The sequence below is a fragment of the Callithrix jacchus genome, chromosome 21 (genome assembly GCF_049354715.1).
Source record: "Callithrix jacchus isolate 240 chromosome 21, calJac240_pri, whole genome shotgun sequence".
Lineage (NCBI taxonomy): Eukaryota > Metazoa > Chordata > Mammalia > Primates > Cebidae > Callithrix > Callithrix jacchus.
Window position 1 is genome coordinate 42,986,750 of NC_133522.1, and position 17,232 is coordinate 43,003,981.

Consider the following 17,232-nt stretch of genomic DNA (forward strand, 5'->3'; position numbering starts at 1 on the left):
GCTTTTATCCAGGTTTCATTATGTCATTGGCCATTAGTGATTAAATTCTACCTCCGGCCCCTTTCCCTTCCCGCAAGGGGAGTAGGGACGTGTTAGGGCTGAAAGTTACAACCCTCTGATCACGTGCCCCACCCTGAATCCATCCTAGAGCGTCATTAGCATAAACTCTGATTTGATTAAGGGACTCATTATGAATAACAAAAACGCTCCTATTGCCTAGGAAATTCCAAGGGGTTTAGGAGTTCTGTGTCAGGAACTGGGGACAAAGACCAAATAGCTTTTTTATACCAAACTTACTAAACCAATAGCCCAGTCTAATCTTGAGAAAAACATCAAACAAATCCCAGTAGAGGGACATTGTACAAAATAGTTAACCTAAAATCTGTCAGGGTTGCGAATGTTGTCAGAATCAAAATGGTGGAGTCATTTGTGTTAAAAGAGAGAGAGGAAGGAGGCTGGGCGCGGTGGCTCACGCCTGTAATCCCAGCACTTTGGGAGGCCGAGGCGGGTGAATCACGAGGTCGAGAGATCGAGACCATCCTGGTCAACATGGTGAAACCCCGTCTCTACTAAAAATACAAAAAAAATTACCTGGGCACAGTGGCGCGTGCCTGTAATCCCAGCTACTCAGGAGGCTGAGGCAGGAGAATTGCCTGAACCCAGGAGGCGGAGGTTGCGATGAGCCGAGATCGCGCCATTGCACTCCAGCCTGGGTAACAAGAGCGAAACTCCGTCTCAAAAAAAAAAAAAAAAAAAAAGAGGAAAAAAAAAAAACCAAAAACCTGACAAATCGCGCTAAAGAGTTCTGTTCATGAATGCCTGATATCACAAATGCTCACAAAAGACCAAAACCTTGCACAAAGGCCATGTCAGCCTTCCCAAAAAAAGACTCCTGCCAGGACTTCTGCCCAGAAATTGCCCCTCAGACTGCTGTCACCCTTATCATATCTTATACTTGTAGCTGAGGTTGATTATCAAAACCAGTGTGCGGCGCAGGAGCGGCCGCGTCTCGGCCTCAGAAGTTAAGTCGGGGCGGGGCGGGGCGGGGTGGGGGGCGGGCGCTCCTCATTTTTCCTTTAAAAACCTTGGTCTTCCTTTACGTTCCTGAATATACATATACTTAATATGGTTCCCATGGTCACGTTGCAAAACTCTCTTCCCAAATAAATATCACTGGCTTTTAGAGAAGCTCTATTTGTTACAGAGGCCGAGAAGGTCACCAAAACCGAGGAGAGCGTGAGGAACTCTCCCAGCCGAGAGGCATCTAAGGAGATGATGGTTAAATAGAAGTGGTGTGCTAGATGGGGTCATGGAACAGAAAAGGACACTGGGAGAAAACGGAGGAAATTTAAATAATGTACCAATAATATAAATATAATGCACCAGTGTTGGTTTATTAATTGTTAATAAATGTGCCATACTCATGTAAGATACAAATATCAGAAATTGGTTTTGGAACTCTCTGCACTGTCTTGCAAATTTTCTGTAAATCTGTAACTCTTCTAAAAATAACGCTTTAAAAAAATGAGGGCTGAGTGCTGTGGGCACACTTGTAATCCCAGCACTTTGGGAGGCCAAGCTGGGAGGATCACTTGGGCCCAGGAGTTCAAGACCAGCCTAAGTAACACAGACCCCATCTCTTTAAAAACAAAAATACAAAGATATATATATCTATAGCCAGGCATGGCAGTGTACGCCTGTAGTCCCAGCTACTCAGGAGGCTGAGGGGGGAGGATCTCTTCAGCCTAGGAGGTCAAGGTTGCAGTGAGCCAAGATGATGCCACCGCACACCTACCTGGGCAATAGGGCAAGACCCTGTCTCAGAAAAGAAAATAGTCATGAATAAAGAAACAAACTAGAAATAAGCCAGATGTGGTGATACACTTCTATAGCCAGTTATTTGGGAGGCTGTGGTGGGAGGAAAGCTAGAGCACAGGAGTTCAAGACCAGCCTCAGCAACGTAGTGAGACTCTCTGGGAAAAAAAGGAAAAACAATTACAACGTTTTAAAAGCCCTTCAATTTTGAGGGTCCACCTTCTCTAAATAGCAGAGGGAGAAAGTGTGTAAACTGAGTGACATTCACAGGAATTAGGAGATCCAGAGTGGAAATTTCCAGAGAAATCCCAAAATTCCTAGTGAGAAGAAAGGGATAGCCACAGCAGGCCCTGAGAATACAGAACTTCCCAGCCGGGTCAGATCTGTCCCATCCTTCTTCCACCCCCACTCCCCGTCCCCTGGCACCAAAGGGGTCTGCAGAGGGTTGGGAAACCTTCAACCACCCCCCTTCCTGCAGACAGGCAGCCCCTGTCCTGAGCACAGCCGGCTGGCCTTGGAATGAAGCTTGAAGAACTGATAAATATCTAGGACTGAGCATACTAGTTTCTGAATTGAGAACAAGTTTGTGATTTAAAGTGACCTTGGCCGGGTGCAGCGGCTCACAGCTGTAATCCCAGCCCTTTGGGAGGCCGAGGCAGGCAGATCACCTGAGCTCAGAAGATTGAGACCAGCCTGGCCAACACAGCAAAACCCTGTCTCTACTAAACATGCAAAAGTTAATTGGGCATGGTGGCTTGTGCCTGTAATCTCAGCTACTTAGGAGGCTGAGACAGGAGAATCACTTGAGCCCGGGAGGCAGAGGTTGCAGTCAGCTGAGATCTCACCACTGCACTCCAGCCTGGGCAATGGAGCAAGATCCATCTCTAAACAATCAAACAAATAAATAAAAAGTGACCCTAAGATTGTCTCCAACCTAACATGAGCAGAAAAGTTTTGAGTCTGTGTTAATGAGTTCAATTGTATCCTCCTAAAAAAGCTGTTAACGTCCTAACCACTCCCATACCTGAGAATATGACCTACTTTGGAAACAGTTCGTTGCAGATGTAATTAGTTGAGATGAGGTGACGCTCACCGAATATGCCTGGCGTCTTTATAATCAAATGGACATATGGCAAATGAGAGACAGGGAGAATGCCATGTGACGTCAATGGCAGAGGCTGGACCTATGCTGCAAACCACCGAAGCAAGGAAGACACGAGGAAGGACCCCCCACAGGTTTCAGAGGGAGCACATCCCTGCTGCCACCTTGATTTTTAACTTCTAGGCTTGAGAATTGGGAGACAAAGTTCTGTTATTTTGAAGCCACTCTGTTTGTGATACTTTGTTGCAAGGCCCTGGGAGTCTAATTCAGCCTTGTTAGAGTTTTCAATGGGGGCGGGGGGGGGGGTGAGAGGAGGGTGGAGAGCACAAATGAAGATACTCTCTACTGGATACATTTTTAGAGAGGGTAGAAGATAAAGCTGTGTTTGTCACATCCTGTGAGTTATACATACAATATATCAGTTACCTAACTGTCCTGGGGACTAAATCTCTCCAAGAGACCAAGGAAGGCCCATGGTAAGGAGGCGTAGGCCCATAGGTGGTACAAAAGGGACCTAGCACAGTGGTGACAAACTCCAGCAGACCGGCCGGGTGCGGTGTGCTGTAATCCCAGCACTTAGGGAGGCTGAGGTGGGTGGATCACGAGGTCAGGAATTGAAGACCAGCCTGGCCAAGATGGCGAAACCCCGGTCTCTTCTAAAAATAAAAATTAAAAAAATTAGCTGGGCGTGGTAGTGGGTGCCTGTAATCAAGCTCACTTGGGAGGCTGGGGCAGAGAATTGCTTGAACCCAGGAGGCAGAGGTTGCAGTGAGCTGAGATCGCACCACTGCACTCCGGCCTGGCGACAGAGAGACTCCCTCTCAAAAAAAAAAAAAAAAAAAAAAAAAAGGAAAGAGAAAAAAACGTCAATACACCTTCGGGGAATTTGCCCTGCAGATACGTCATCTGTTCGCAAAACGGTGTGTGTGTGCGGGGTTATTCACTGAGGCACTGTTTGCAATGACAGAGGTTGGAAACCACCCACAGACCCAACAGGCATGGAAGGCAAGTAGGTATTTGTACCGCGTGCCCTGGGAGACCGTGCGGCTCCTCACCGGGAGGACCCGCGGGCCTAAGGGTCTTCCTCACCGCGCAGCTCCGGCTGCGGAATCGCGTCACATCGCGACACCGACCGCTACCGGCGATTCGGGAGGTGCCGAAGCGCGCCAGGCACTTCAGGGGGAGGAAAAAACGCTGCTACGATGGGCGGTCAGAGCCGTGACTCCAGCACCAAAGCCCCGAAGCCCGAAACCCGAGGAAGAGGTTCCTGAGGACCCTCTGGATTCATCGAATTGCAGGTGCTACCCAGGAACACGGCCTGACGTATCCGGCGTTCATTGGCAATCTAATTAAGTGACAGAGTTCGACGAGAACGTCCTAGCGGATCTGGGCGTCTGCGAACCAACGACTTTTAAATGCTTGGCTGCCTTGGCCAATAGGAGGCGACAGGAAGGATTCGCTGCGGCCTTGGGGGATGGGAAGGAGCAGCCCGAAGGCGTGTTTTCCAGACTGGTGCATTACTGTGAGGACCACTGCTGTATCCGTTGGGAAAAGACGGAGTAATTCGCAGTTTGTTTGATTTCTGTTTGTGTTTATCTACATTCCAGTAACAGGCATGAAGGAAGGACCCTTCTCTATGGGACAGAGCCTCACAGATGACTTCCGTGTTTCGTGTTAATGAAACTCAAAACATTGTTCAAAAAATAAAAATAAAAATTGGGAGGAAGCAAGAAAAAAGAATAAGGGAGCTCTTTGTATACGAATAGAGAAATATAAATATCTGGAATATAGTCAGCTCCCTTTTGTGTAAAAGGCAGGGAGGCTGATAAGAAAATAATATAACTGCATTTTGGGCGGGTGCGGTGGCTCAGGCCTGTAATCACAGCACTTTGGGAGGCCAAGGCAGGCAGATCACCTGAGGTCAGGAGTTCGAGACCAGCCTGGCCAACATGGTGAAATCCCTTCTCTAAAAATACAAAAATTAGCCAGGTATGGTGATACACGCCTGTAATCCCAGCTACTCTGGAGGCTGAGACAGGAGGATCGCTTGAACCCAGGAGGTGAAGGCTGCAGTGAGCTGAAATCGTGCCACTGCATTCCAGCCTGGGCAACAAGAACGAAACTTCATCTCCAAAAAACAAACAAAAAGTAATATAACTTTATTTAGTCAGGTATCATGTTCCTATAGTCTCAACTGATTGGGAGGCCAAGGCAGAAGAATCACCTGAGCCCAAGAGTTCTAGTCCAGCCTGGGCAACATACTAAGACCCCCATCTATACAAAAAGAGAAAGAAAATATAACTGTATTTGCTTATATTTGCATAAAAGACCCTAAAGTATGTACACGAAGCTTGTAAGAGTGAGGGAACGACTGGGCTAGGTGGCTAACTCCTATAATCCCAGAACTTTGGGAGACTGAGGCAGGAGGATCACAAGGTCAAGAGATCCAGACCATCCTGGCCAACATGGTAAAATCCCGTCTTTACTAAAAATACAAAAATTAGTTGGGTGTGGTGGCACTCGCCCATAGTCCCAGCTACTCCAGAGGCTGAGGCAGGAGAATTGCTTGAACCCAGGAGGCAGAGTTTGCAGTAAGTGGAGATTTCGCCACTGCACTCCAGTCTGGTTAAAGAGAGAGACTTCATCTCAGAAAAAAAAAGAGTGAGGGGCCGGGGGAGGGGGGATGGAATGGATGGGAACAGGATGCAAAGGAACAGGGAAGGGAACAATATCATTTTTTATGCTGTTCTATTTTTGAACCATGTCAACACATGATCTACTAATAAAATGAAATTAAAAGTAAGGAGAATATCTAGACAGCAGATTTTCTATAGTGAGGGACACATGGGAATTATTGATTAACAAGCGACTATGGTAATCCTAGAATGCTAAGGTAAGAGGTTGAGAGTTGATCTGGGAATCATTGGATGTTTTGAACCAGGATGTAGCATTAGGAAGAATCGTCTGAAGGGAGACTATAGTCTAGATCAGAAGGAGGAGAGACCCAAATGGGAAGGCTGTGGCCCTATCAGGTGTGAAATGAAGAGGCCAGGACCAACGGTGGCAGTGAACTGGAGATAGGTTTTCCAAGAAAAGTCTACACACCAAAAAAGACCAGCTGGCCAGGCGTGGTGACTCACACCCGTAATCCCAGCACTTTGGGAGGTCAAGGTAGGTAGATCCCTTAAGGTCAGGAGTTCAAGACCAGCCTAGTCAACATAGTGAAACCCCGTCTCTACTAAAAATAAAAAAAAATAGCTGGGCGTGGTGGTGCACACCTGTAATCCCAGCTACTCAGGAACCAGAGGCAGGAGAATAGCTTGAACCAGGGAGGTGGAGGTTGCAGTGAGCCCAGATCATGCCACTGCACTCCAGCCTGGGCGACAGAACAAGACTTCTTCAAATAATAATAATAATAATACAATTTTTTTTATTTAAAAGGCATTTATTGGCCAGGCGAGGTGGCTCAAACCTGTAATCCCAGCACTTTGGGAAGCCAAGGCGTGTGGCTCTCTTGAGGTCGGGAATTCGAGACCAGCCTGGGCAACATGGTGAAACCCTGTCTCTACAAAAATTATCCAAGTGTGGTGATGCACACCTGTAATCCCAGCTACTAGAGAGGCTGAGGCATGAGAATCGCTTGAACCCAGGAGGCAGAGGTTGTAGTGAGCTGAGATTACTCCACTGCACCCCAGTCTGGGCAACAGAGCAAGACTCTGCCTCAAAAAATAAAAGAAAATAAAATGCACTTATTGTCTATTGTGTACTGAACATTGTTCTATCAGTACACAGCCAAGGGTGAAATAGGCCATGGCTAGAAACAAAGAAAGTTATGCCGGGCGTGGTGGCTCATGCCTGTAATCTCAGCACTTTGGGAGGCCGAGGCAGGCGGATCACCTGAGATCACGAGTTCAAGACCAGCCTGGCCAACATGGTGAAACCCTGTCTTTAAAAGAAAAAAAAGAAACAAAGAAAGTTATTTACTGAGAGAAAATGGGCAGTGGATTAGGCATACTTACTCATCTTTATTTCAAATTCCTATGCATTTCTAGGAGCCAGAGATGCCCAAGATACTACTGCTTTTTTCTCCTCACATTCTTCATGCTTCTGTAGCCCCAGAGCAAAAGATACACAGGAAAACACTACAGATAAGTGTTTTTCTTTTCAACACTGTAAGAACCCAGAGAAGCAGAGGAAACTGGATGGGTCTGAATTCCAACTCACCAGAAGAGAAGCTGAGTTTCAATGTGACTCATAGCCTGAATAATTTTCATTCAGGATTGGTCAAAAGGAGTTCCAGGCTGGGAGCATGGTGGCTTATGCCTGTAATTCCAGCACTTTGGGAGGCTGAGATGGGAGGATCACTTGAGTCCGGGAGTTTGAGACCAGCTCAGGCAGCATAGTGAGATTCCGTCTCTACAGAAAATTTAAAAAGTGGGCATGGTGGAACATACCTGTAGTCTCAGCTACTTGGGAGGCTGAGGTGGGAGGATCGCTTGAGCCCAGGAGGTGGAGGCTACAATATGCCATGATCACATCACTGCACTCTAGCCTGAGTGACAGAGCAAGACCCTGTCTTTAAAAAAAAAAAAAAAGAAAGAAAGAAAAGAAAAAGTGAGTTCCACATCTTGCTCACAGCTCATTCTCTGTGATGAAGAGTAAGGAGGGACTGAGGGATGATGTAAGATGCCTTTTTTTTTTTTTTCCCAAGATGGAGTCTCACTCTGTCACCCAGACTGGAGTGCAGTGGTGTAATCTCAGCTCACTGCAACCTCCACCTCCCAGGTTCAAGTAATTCCCTGCCTCAACCTCCTGAGTAGCTGAGACAACAGACACGTGCCACCACGCCCAGCTAATTTTTTGTATTTTAATAGAGACAGGGTTGTATCATGTTGGCCAGGCTGGTCTCAAACTCCTGACCTCGTTATCTGCCCACCTCAGCCTCCCAAAGTCCTGGGATTACAAGCAAAAGCCACTGAGCCCAGCCTGTAGGATGCCTTTTTAACCATGTGTTTGCCACCTTCTCCGTGGTCTCTGCTGGTCAGCTTACTAATAGGTTGGTGGCCATCTACGATTTATCTTTCCTCCCTTTCCCCCAGAGCCAGTGTGCCTGTGATGCGAGATCCATCCTGACAGCTCACAGAGCGAGTCTGGTCTTCTGTGGATCACACTTGCTAAGACTCTGCAGCAAGGCTGATTGTGTTCACGTCACACCCCTGATCTTCTAGGTGACTTTGAAGTAATGATTGAGCTTCTCCATGACTTGGTTTCCTCGCCTGAAAAGTATGGATAACCTACTGTCTCCCTTACATACTTATTGTCAGGACTGAGTAAATTCATATCCATAAACCACAAGTGGGAGGATCACTTGAGCCCTGGAGTCAAGGTTGCAGTGAGCCATAAACCACAGTCCCTGGCACACAGTACATGCTCAATACATGTTTAGGTTATAGTTGCTATATTAGCTATTATTAGTGTGGTAGTCACGTCCCCGTGTCCCCACCTGAGCTTCCACTATCTTGTCTGCAAAATAAAGAGATGAGCCAGGAATGAGGTTGAAGTTCTCCAGCTCTAAGATCTGCAGTTCTGGCTTCCCTGATTTGCTTCGTCCATTTTTTTTACCCCACATGGCACTGTATGTGCCCAGGCAATATGTAATGAATGGGAGTGTCTTCTGTTTTCCTGTAGAAACAACTAGAAGAGTGAATCTCGTTATATGACAAACTCAGGCACCAGTCTAGGTGCAACTGTGGGCCTGGTGCGGTGGCTGACACCTGTAATCCCCGCACTGGGGGGGCCGAGGTGGGTGGATTACTTGAAGCCAGGAGTTTGAGAGCAGCCTGGGCAACATGGTGAAACGCTGTCTCTACTAAAAAGACAAAAATAGCCTGGTGTGGTCGTGCACACCTGTAGTCCCAGCTACTCAGGAGGCTGAGGCAGGAGAATCACTTGAACCCAGAGGCGGACAACCCACACCACTGCACTCCAATCTGGCGACAGAGCAAGACTCCATCTCAAAATAAAACAGAACAAAACCAAAAAAAGGGCATTAAACCTACCCATGAGGGCAGAACTCTCACAGCATAATCAACCTTTTAAAGGTCCCACCTCCCAATACCATTACATTGAAAATTAAATTTCAACAACAGTTTGGGAGGGAACAAATATCAATCCACAGTACACCTTAAATCCAGAGTGATCTCCTCTCAGGATCCCTGCCTCCTTCCCCTCCTTCTTCTCCTCCTCCTCATTCTGCTTCTTCTTCTTGTTATTTTAGAGACAGGATCTTGGTTTATATCCCAAGCTGAAGTGCAGTGGTGTGATTAGAGCTCATTGCAGCCTGCAACTCTCGGGCTTCAAGTGATCCTCCCACCTCAGCCTCCCGAGTAGCAGGTGTGTACCAACACACCTGGCTAGGAGATCTCTAATTTAATTGCATCTTTGAAGCCTTGTTTTCCAAGTAAGATCACATTGCCAGGTTCTGGGGGTAGGGCTAAGACATACATTTTTGGGGGCCACTGTTCCACCCACAGTAGGAGGAATATCTTCCTATGAGCTACGGGGACAGCCTGAGGTGAGATCCGGCTACTTGCCATGTTCCACCCGTGGATAAAACTTTCTGCTTTCCATGTCTTCTCATGCTGGATATTAGCTCAAAGTACATAATTAAATCGGACAACTCAAAAGTACTTCTTCATTTCTCCTGAAGCTAGCTGAGCAGCAACCCAAACAAAGGAAACCCGGCACTCATGGAACTGACATGCTCCTAGGAAAGGCAGACAATAAGTGAAATTAATAGGTAAGAGACAGTAGGATGGGCACAGTGGCTCACGCCTGTGGTCCCAGGACTTTGGGAGGCTTAGGTAGGCAAACTGCTAAAGCTTAGGAATTCCAGACCAGCCTGGGCAACATGGCAAAACCCCCTCTCTACAAAAAAAAAAATACAAGAATTAGCCAGGTGTGGTTGTGCACACCTGTAGTCGCAGTTGCTCAGGAGGCTGAGGCAGGAGGATCACTTGAGCCCAGGAGGTTGAGGCTGCAGTGAGCCTTGATTGTATCACTGCATTCCAGCCTGGGCAAAGAGTGAGGCCCTGTCTCAAAAAAAAAAAAAAAAAAACCGGAAGAAAGAAAGAAAACACATAGTATGTTAAATGTTGATAGGGTGATAGGTATCGATATGAAAAATACAGTTATGTCAAATGTAATGGAGAAAACTGAAGCAGGGAAGGAAGACAGAGAATGCCAAGGTGCACATGTCTTTGTGAGTGTGCAGGAGAGAAAGGCTTTACACAGGTGTCCAGAGGAGGCATCATTCCCAGAGGAGATCCAAGTGAGACCTGAAGGAGTTGAGGGGACAGGCCATGCAGACGTCTGGAAGGAAGTGTTGCAGGCGGAGGCCCTGGGACGTGAACGTATGTGGGAGGCTCCCAGGCCAGAAACAGTCCAGAGGCCAGGGGGTCCACAGGGAGTGGTGTAGGGGAATTAAATGCAGGGCTGTAGATCGTTCCAGCTTCCAGACATCAGTCATGGCATGGTTAAGCTAGGGATGTTTGCAGTCATGCAGAAAAGCTGCTTCTGCTTCCCCTTCCCCTTCCCCTTCCCCTTCCCCTTCCCCTTCCCCTTCCCCTACCCCCCCTCCTCCCCCTCCTCCTCCTCCTCCTCCTCCTCTTCCTTCTCCTTCTCCTTCTTTTCGTGATGGAGTTTCACTCTTGTCACCCAGGCTGGAGTGCAATGGCACAGTCTTGGCTCACTGCAACCTCCGCCTCCAGGGTTCAAGTGATTCTCCTGCCTCAGCCTCCCAAGTAGCTGGGATTACAAGTGCCCACCACTAGGCCCAGTTAACTGTTGTATTTTTAGTAGAGATGGGGTTTCACCATATTGGCCAGGTTGGTCTCAAACTCCTGATCTCAGGTGATCCACCTGCCGTGGCCTCCCACAGTGCTGGAATTACAGGTGTGAGCCACCGCACCCAGCCAGAAAAGCTTCTTTACAAAACATTTCCAATCTCCCTTCACTCCTTGGATACAAATTTCATGTTTAACTTATTTTATTTTATTTATTTATTTTAGATGAAGTCTCACTCGTCACCAGGCTGGAGTGCAGTGGCATGATCTCAGCTCACTGCACCCTCTGCCTCTCAGGTTCAAATGATTCTCCTGCTTCAGCCTCCCAAGTAGCTGGGACTTCAGGTGTGCTCCACCACACCCAGCTAATTAACCTTTTTTTTTTTTTTTCAAAAGCAAAATCAGACCTTAACATAAGGATTAAAAAACAAATATATTTCATCTAACAATTCTATTTCTGAGAATATATCCAAGAGAACTGACAGCAGATGCTTGAAGGAATGGTGCTCATAGTGCTTTAGTCACAACAGCCGGAAAGTGGAAGCAACTCATGTGACCATCTACTGATAATGAATGGATAAAGAAAACGTGGTCTTTACACACAAGGGAGCGTTATTCAGCCTGGAAAAGGAAAGCAATCCTGACCTGCACCACAATATGGATGAACCTTCTGGCCATTATGCTGAGTGAAATAAATCAGCCAAGAAAGGCAAATACTCATGGATTCCACTTACGTGAGGTACCTATAATAGCCAAACACATGAGGACAGAAAGAATGGTGGCTGCCAGGGCCTGGCAAAGGGGAAAGTGGGAAGTTACTGTTGAACAGCTTCATCTTTGCAAGATGGAAGCCCAGTGGCACTGATGTACCAAATGCCACTCATCCCTGCACTTCAAATGCTAAAGATGCTACATTCTATGTTATGTGTATTTTACCACAATTGTAAAAAAATAAAAATAAATAAGTTTTGGCCAGGCATGGTAGCTCACACCTGTAATCTCAGCACTTTAGGAGACTGAGGCGGGCAGATCACTTGAGGTCAAGAGTTTGAGACTAGCCTGGCCAACACAGTGAAACCCTGTCTCTACTAAAAATACAAAAATTTGTTGGGTGTGGTGGCAGCCACCTGTAATCCCAGCTACCAGAAGGCTGAGGCATGAGAATCACTTGAACCTGGGAGGCAGAGGTTGCAGTCAGCCAGAGATCACGCCACTGCACTCCAGCCTGGGTGACAGATAGAATGAGACTCCATCTCAAACAAAACAAAACAAACAAAAATCAAAAACAAAAAGACAAATATATCTCTTATTCCCATGGAACAAACATACAAATATCCATTTGTCTTAAATATTTTAGAAAATAACACCAAAAGCAACGACAGCATCTTGTAGCTTCTAAAACAGCTTTGAGAGTTGCAGAGTTTGACTAAACAGAAGAAAAGGAAATTATCATTTCCCTGCTTGTCTTCAGCACTGTTTACGGAAAAATATTCTGACCTCTTAGATGTTCTGACTTTGGGACCCTCCTACCAGGCAGGCCAGAAACCCTCGGGGCTGACATCTTTACTTTTTGTTTTCCGGGAGCATCGGAAAGTCGGCATGTGAAAAAGAATTTTTATTTTTATTTTTGTTGTTGTTGTTTTGTTTTGTTTTTAAAGACGGGGTTTCACCATGTTGGTCAGGCTGGTCTTGAACTCCCGACCTCAGATGATCCGCCCGCCTTGGTCTCCAAAGTGCTTGGATTACAGGGAAAATAATTTTTAGTTAAAGATGGCAGGGAAAAAAATAGACAATCCGTTTTATTTAACTCCTGGGCAGGGAGGGTTTCACACACTTGAAGTTCAGCAATTTTTCCCAGTTTATAAGCCAAGAGCCCAATTAAGTTTCTTAAGGTTTCTATCTCTTCCCCAAATTACTTCCTGTAGCATAAGGATCTTCCATGGACCGAATAAACTTCAAGAAATAGTTCCGGCAGGGGGCAGAGGCTCACGCCTGTAATCCCAGCACTTTGGGAGGCTGAGGCAGGTGAATAACCTGAGGTCGGGAGTTCAAGACCAACCTGACCAACATGGAGCAACCCCATCTCTACTAAAAATACAAAATTAGCCTGGTGTGATGGTGCATGCCTGTAATCCCAGCTAACTCCGGAGGCTGAGGCAGGAGAATTGCTTGAACCCAGGGTGGGGGGCGGGGCAGAGGTTGTGGTGAGCCGAGATCACGCCATTGCACTCCAGTCTGGACAACAGGGGTAAAACTCTGTCTCAAAAAATAAATAAATAGATAAATAAAAAGAAATCGTTATAAACACTTGGTAACACAAAAGGTCTTTGAATTCCCATCCACCTCAATGGCAATTTATTTCGTTCACTGCATTTTAGTTCCTTCACCTGCAGAAAGAAAAACTAAAAAACAAAGGAAAACAAAACCTCATTTTACATTTTACAAGTTTATTTTTATTTTATTTTATTGAGACAGAGTCTTACTCTGTCATCCGGACTGGAGTACAGTGGCGCAATCTTGGCTCACTGCAACTCCCTCCTCCTGGGTTCAAGTGATTCTCCTGCATCTGCCTTCCGAGTAGCTAGGGTTACAGGGGCCTGAGACCATGCCCAACTAATTTTTTGTATTTTTAGTAGAGACAGTGTTTCACCACATTGGCCAGGCTGGTCTCGAACTCCCAGCCTCAAGTGATCCACCTGCCTTGGCCTCCCAAAGTTCTGGGATTACAGGCGTGAGCCACTATGCCTGGCCTTTTAAATTTATTTCTACTGCCTGGCATTTACTCTCTTGCTTTCTTTTCTTTTCTTTCTTTCTTTTTTTTTCTTTTTCTTTTTTTTTTTGAGACAGAGTCTTGCTCTGTTGCCCAGGCTGGAGTCTGATGGTGCAGTCTCAGCTCACTGCAACCTCTGCCTCCAGGGTTCAAGCAATTCTCCTGTCTTAGCCTCCCAAGTAGCTGGGACTACAGGCACATGCCACCATACCTGGCTAATTTTTGTATTTTTAGTAGAGATGGGGTTTCACTATGCTGGCCAGGCTGGCCTTTAACTCCTGACCTCATGATCTGCCCTTCTTGGCCTTCCACAGTGCTGGGAAAACCCCCGCACCCGGCCGTGGTGCTCAATTTCTACAGCTCAGGTACCTGGCAGGAACTGAGTCCTGCCTCTCTAAGCAAGTGGTGACTTGGTACCAGTTACTTAACCTCTGAGAACTCCAGTTTCTTAATTTGTAAACTGAGGATAATGCTTAATTTGGAGGGTTAGAGGGAGGATTGTAAATTAATGTATACTCCAGAAAAGAACAAATGATTCTACTTCTGTGAGGTGCCTGGAATGGTTCAATGCATAGTAGGGGCGGGGGAATGAGGAGTTATTGTTTCATGGGTACCAAGTTTTGGTTTGGATGATTAAAAAGTTCTGGAGATGGTGGGACAGTTGCACGACAAGTGGACTTACTGCCACTCAACTCTACATTGAAAATGGCAACTTTTATGTTAGGTACCTTTTACCACAATAAAAAGTAATATATTAATTGTTGAAAATTTAGAATTTTTTTTTTTTTTTTCTGGTGAGATGGAGTTTCGCTCTTGTTGCCCAGGCTGGAGTGCAGTGTCGCTCCCAAAGTGCTGGGATGACAGGTGTGAGCCACCACACTCGGCCTAAAAAATTTTTTTTCATTTTCTTTTTTGAGATGGAGTCTCACTTTGTCGCCCAGGCTGGAGTGCAATGGCACAATCTCGGCTCACTGCAATCTCCACCTCCCAGGTTCAAGCAGTTCTCCTGCCTCAGCCTCCTGAGTAGCTGGGACTACAGGCATGCGCCACCACATCTGGCTAATTTTTGTATTTTTTAAATTAAAGACAGGGTTTCACCATATTGAACAAGCTGGTCTCGAACTCCTGACCTGTGATCTGCCCACCTCAGCCTCCCAAAGTGCTGGGATTACAAGTGTGAGCCACCTCGCCCCGCTAGAAAACAATTTTTAAAGCCCCTCCAAATCTTGAGTAATGCCAGCACTCAGCAGGCACTTCTGTCGTATTTGTAGCCTTTGACTAGAGTTCACATCCTAATCACACAGTTTTGTTCTTTTCACATTGTGTCATGTTTCTCCCCGTGCGGTTCAAAATTCTGTAAACATATTTTTGTTAGCTGCATACTATTCTAACATCGTTTTTTAATTGTTGCCGTATTTTTGACATAGTTTTTCAACACTATAAGCAGTGCTCTCTGATTAAACACATCTTCATTTCCATTTCAAAATACATCTATAGTGTAGACATAAGTAGAATCACTGGGACAAAAGGTGAAGGTTCATTTTTGTTGTGCTTTTTTTTTGAGATAGGGTCTTAGGGTGTTGCTCTGTTGCCCAGGCTGGAGCACAGTGGCATGATCATGGCTCACTGCAGCCTGGAACTCCTGGGCTCAAACAATCCTCCCACCTCAGCCTCCCAGGTAGCTGGGACCACAGGCATGCGTCACTACTCCTGGCCTGGGTGAACATTTTTACGGCAAAGGATACATCTAATCAAGCTTTTTCATTGCATTGCCTCCAGCTCCCTAGCAGACACCCATTTAAAAACACCCACACCTAGCCAGGCATAGTGGTGCACACCTGTAGTCCTAGCTACTTGGGAGGCTAAGGCAGGAGGATCACTTGAACCTGGAAGGTCGAGGCTGCAGTGAGCCATGATCATGCCACTGCATTCCAGCCTGGGCAACAGAGCAAGACTGTCTCAAAAAACAAGCATAATGGAAACACCCCTTCCACACCTGGTTGCCCAGTCTTCTTTCATTTTCTTTTCTTTTTAAAAAATTATATATACATAGCCGGGCACGGTGGCTCAAGCCTGTAATCCCAGCACTTTGGGAGGCCAAGGCGGGTGGATCACGAGGTCAAGAGATCAAGACCATCCTGGTCAACATGGTGAAACCCCCATCTCTACTAAAACTACAAAAAATTAGCTGGGCATGGTGGCGCATGCCTGTAATCCCAGCTACTCAGGAGGCTGAGTGAGGCAGGAGAATTGCCTGAACCCAGGAGGCGGAGGTTGCGGTGAGCTGAGATTGTGCCATTGCCCTCCAGCCTGGGTAACAAGAGCGAAACTCCATCTCAAGAAAAAAAATTACATATACATATAATATTTTAGAAAAAATAGCATCTTTTCTTTTTAAAAAATTATATATATAATGTTTGAGAAAAATAACAGCGTCTTTTCTTTTTAAAAAATTATATATATGTGTGTGTGTATATATATGTATGTATGTGTGTGTGTCTATATATATATATAATTAAATATATACAATATATATGAAAAATAACAGCGTCTCACTTTCTGACCCAGGCTGGGCTGCAGTGGCGTGATCATGGCTTACTGCAGCCTCGACTTCCCCGAGCTCAGGTAATCCTCCCACCTCAGCCTCCTGAGTAGCTGGGACCACAGGCACGCTCCACCACGCCGAGCTAATTTTTGTATTTTTGTAGAGACCGGTTTCACCACGTTGGCCAGGCTGGTCTGGAACTCCTGACCTCAAGTGATCCGTATGTCTCCGCTTCCCAAAGTGCGCGGATTACAGGCCTGAGCCACCGCGCCTTGCCCTGTGTGCTTTTAAAACAGCGTTCTGCATTGGTAGATTAAATCTGGTACCTTATTGTTGCAACTTGGCCGGTTACTGTTCTTTGCCTCCTTCTAGGTATCTCTCATTAATTCCCCCTCTTAAATGTTTGCCTTTAATTATATTTCATTATTGTTATTCAGATCTTTAAAAAAATGTGAAAACACTTTAATTCCTGAAGTTCTTCGATTTTTTAACACCATTACGGTAATTTAAATTATATAAAGTAACTACCCCTGAGGGTCCAGGCCCGCGGCCCTCCAGCGCCTTCGGTGTTCTGCCGCAGTGCACTACGCGTGAAACCGCTTTCCTCCCACCCTGGCCGAGCGCTGGTGACGGTGGCAGCGGCGCTCCAGCGACTCCCGCGGCTCAGGCTCGCCCGGGGAAGTGTCCCCAGGGTCGGGCAAGGTCGCTCCCACCTGTCGGGAGGCGGTTTCTAAGCCTGGCTAGGGCTAACCGAAGGAGAAGCCCGCCGCTCCCGGCTTGATTAAAAACGGGCATTATTTCCAAGGCCACCATCGATGGGAAGGGTGAGCTCATAGCACTCCTCTTGCTCGGTCCCCTCCCTGGCCTTCCGTCGCCTGGAAGCGTCGCCGAGTCCCACTCCACCCGCTTCGCCTGGGGTTCGACGCCTGGGGCGTCGGGGCGCCGGCTGACCAGCACCGAAGGCAGGGCCGGTCCACGCAGGTCGGAGGATTAGATAGATGTCCCCCAAACCCCGCCGCCGCTATAAGGCGGTGGACGCAATATTTTCCGGAAACCCAGGGAACCCGATGCTCGCGCAGGACCAAAGCCTGAGGCCAAGGGGGACCACAGAGGGACGGAAAAGCCGGGACTCCTCAACATCCCACATCCGTCAGGG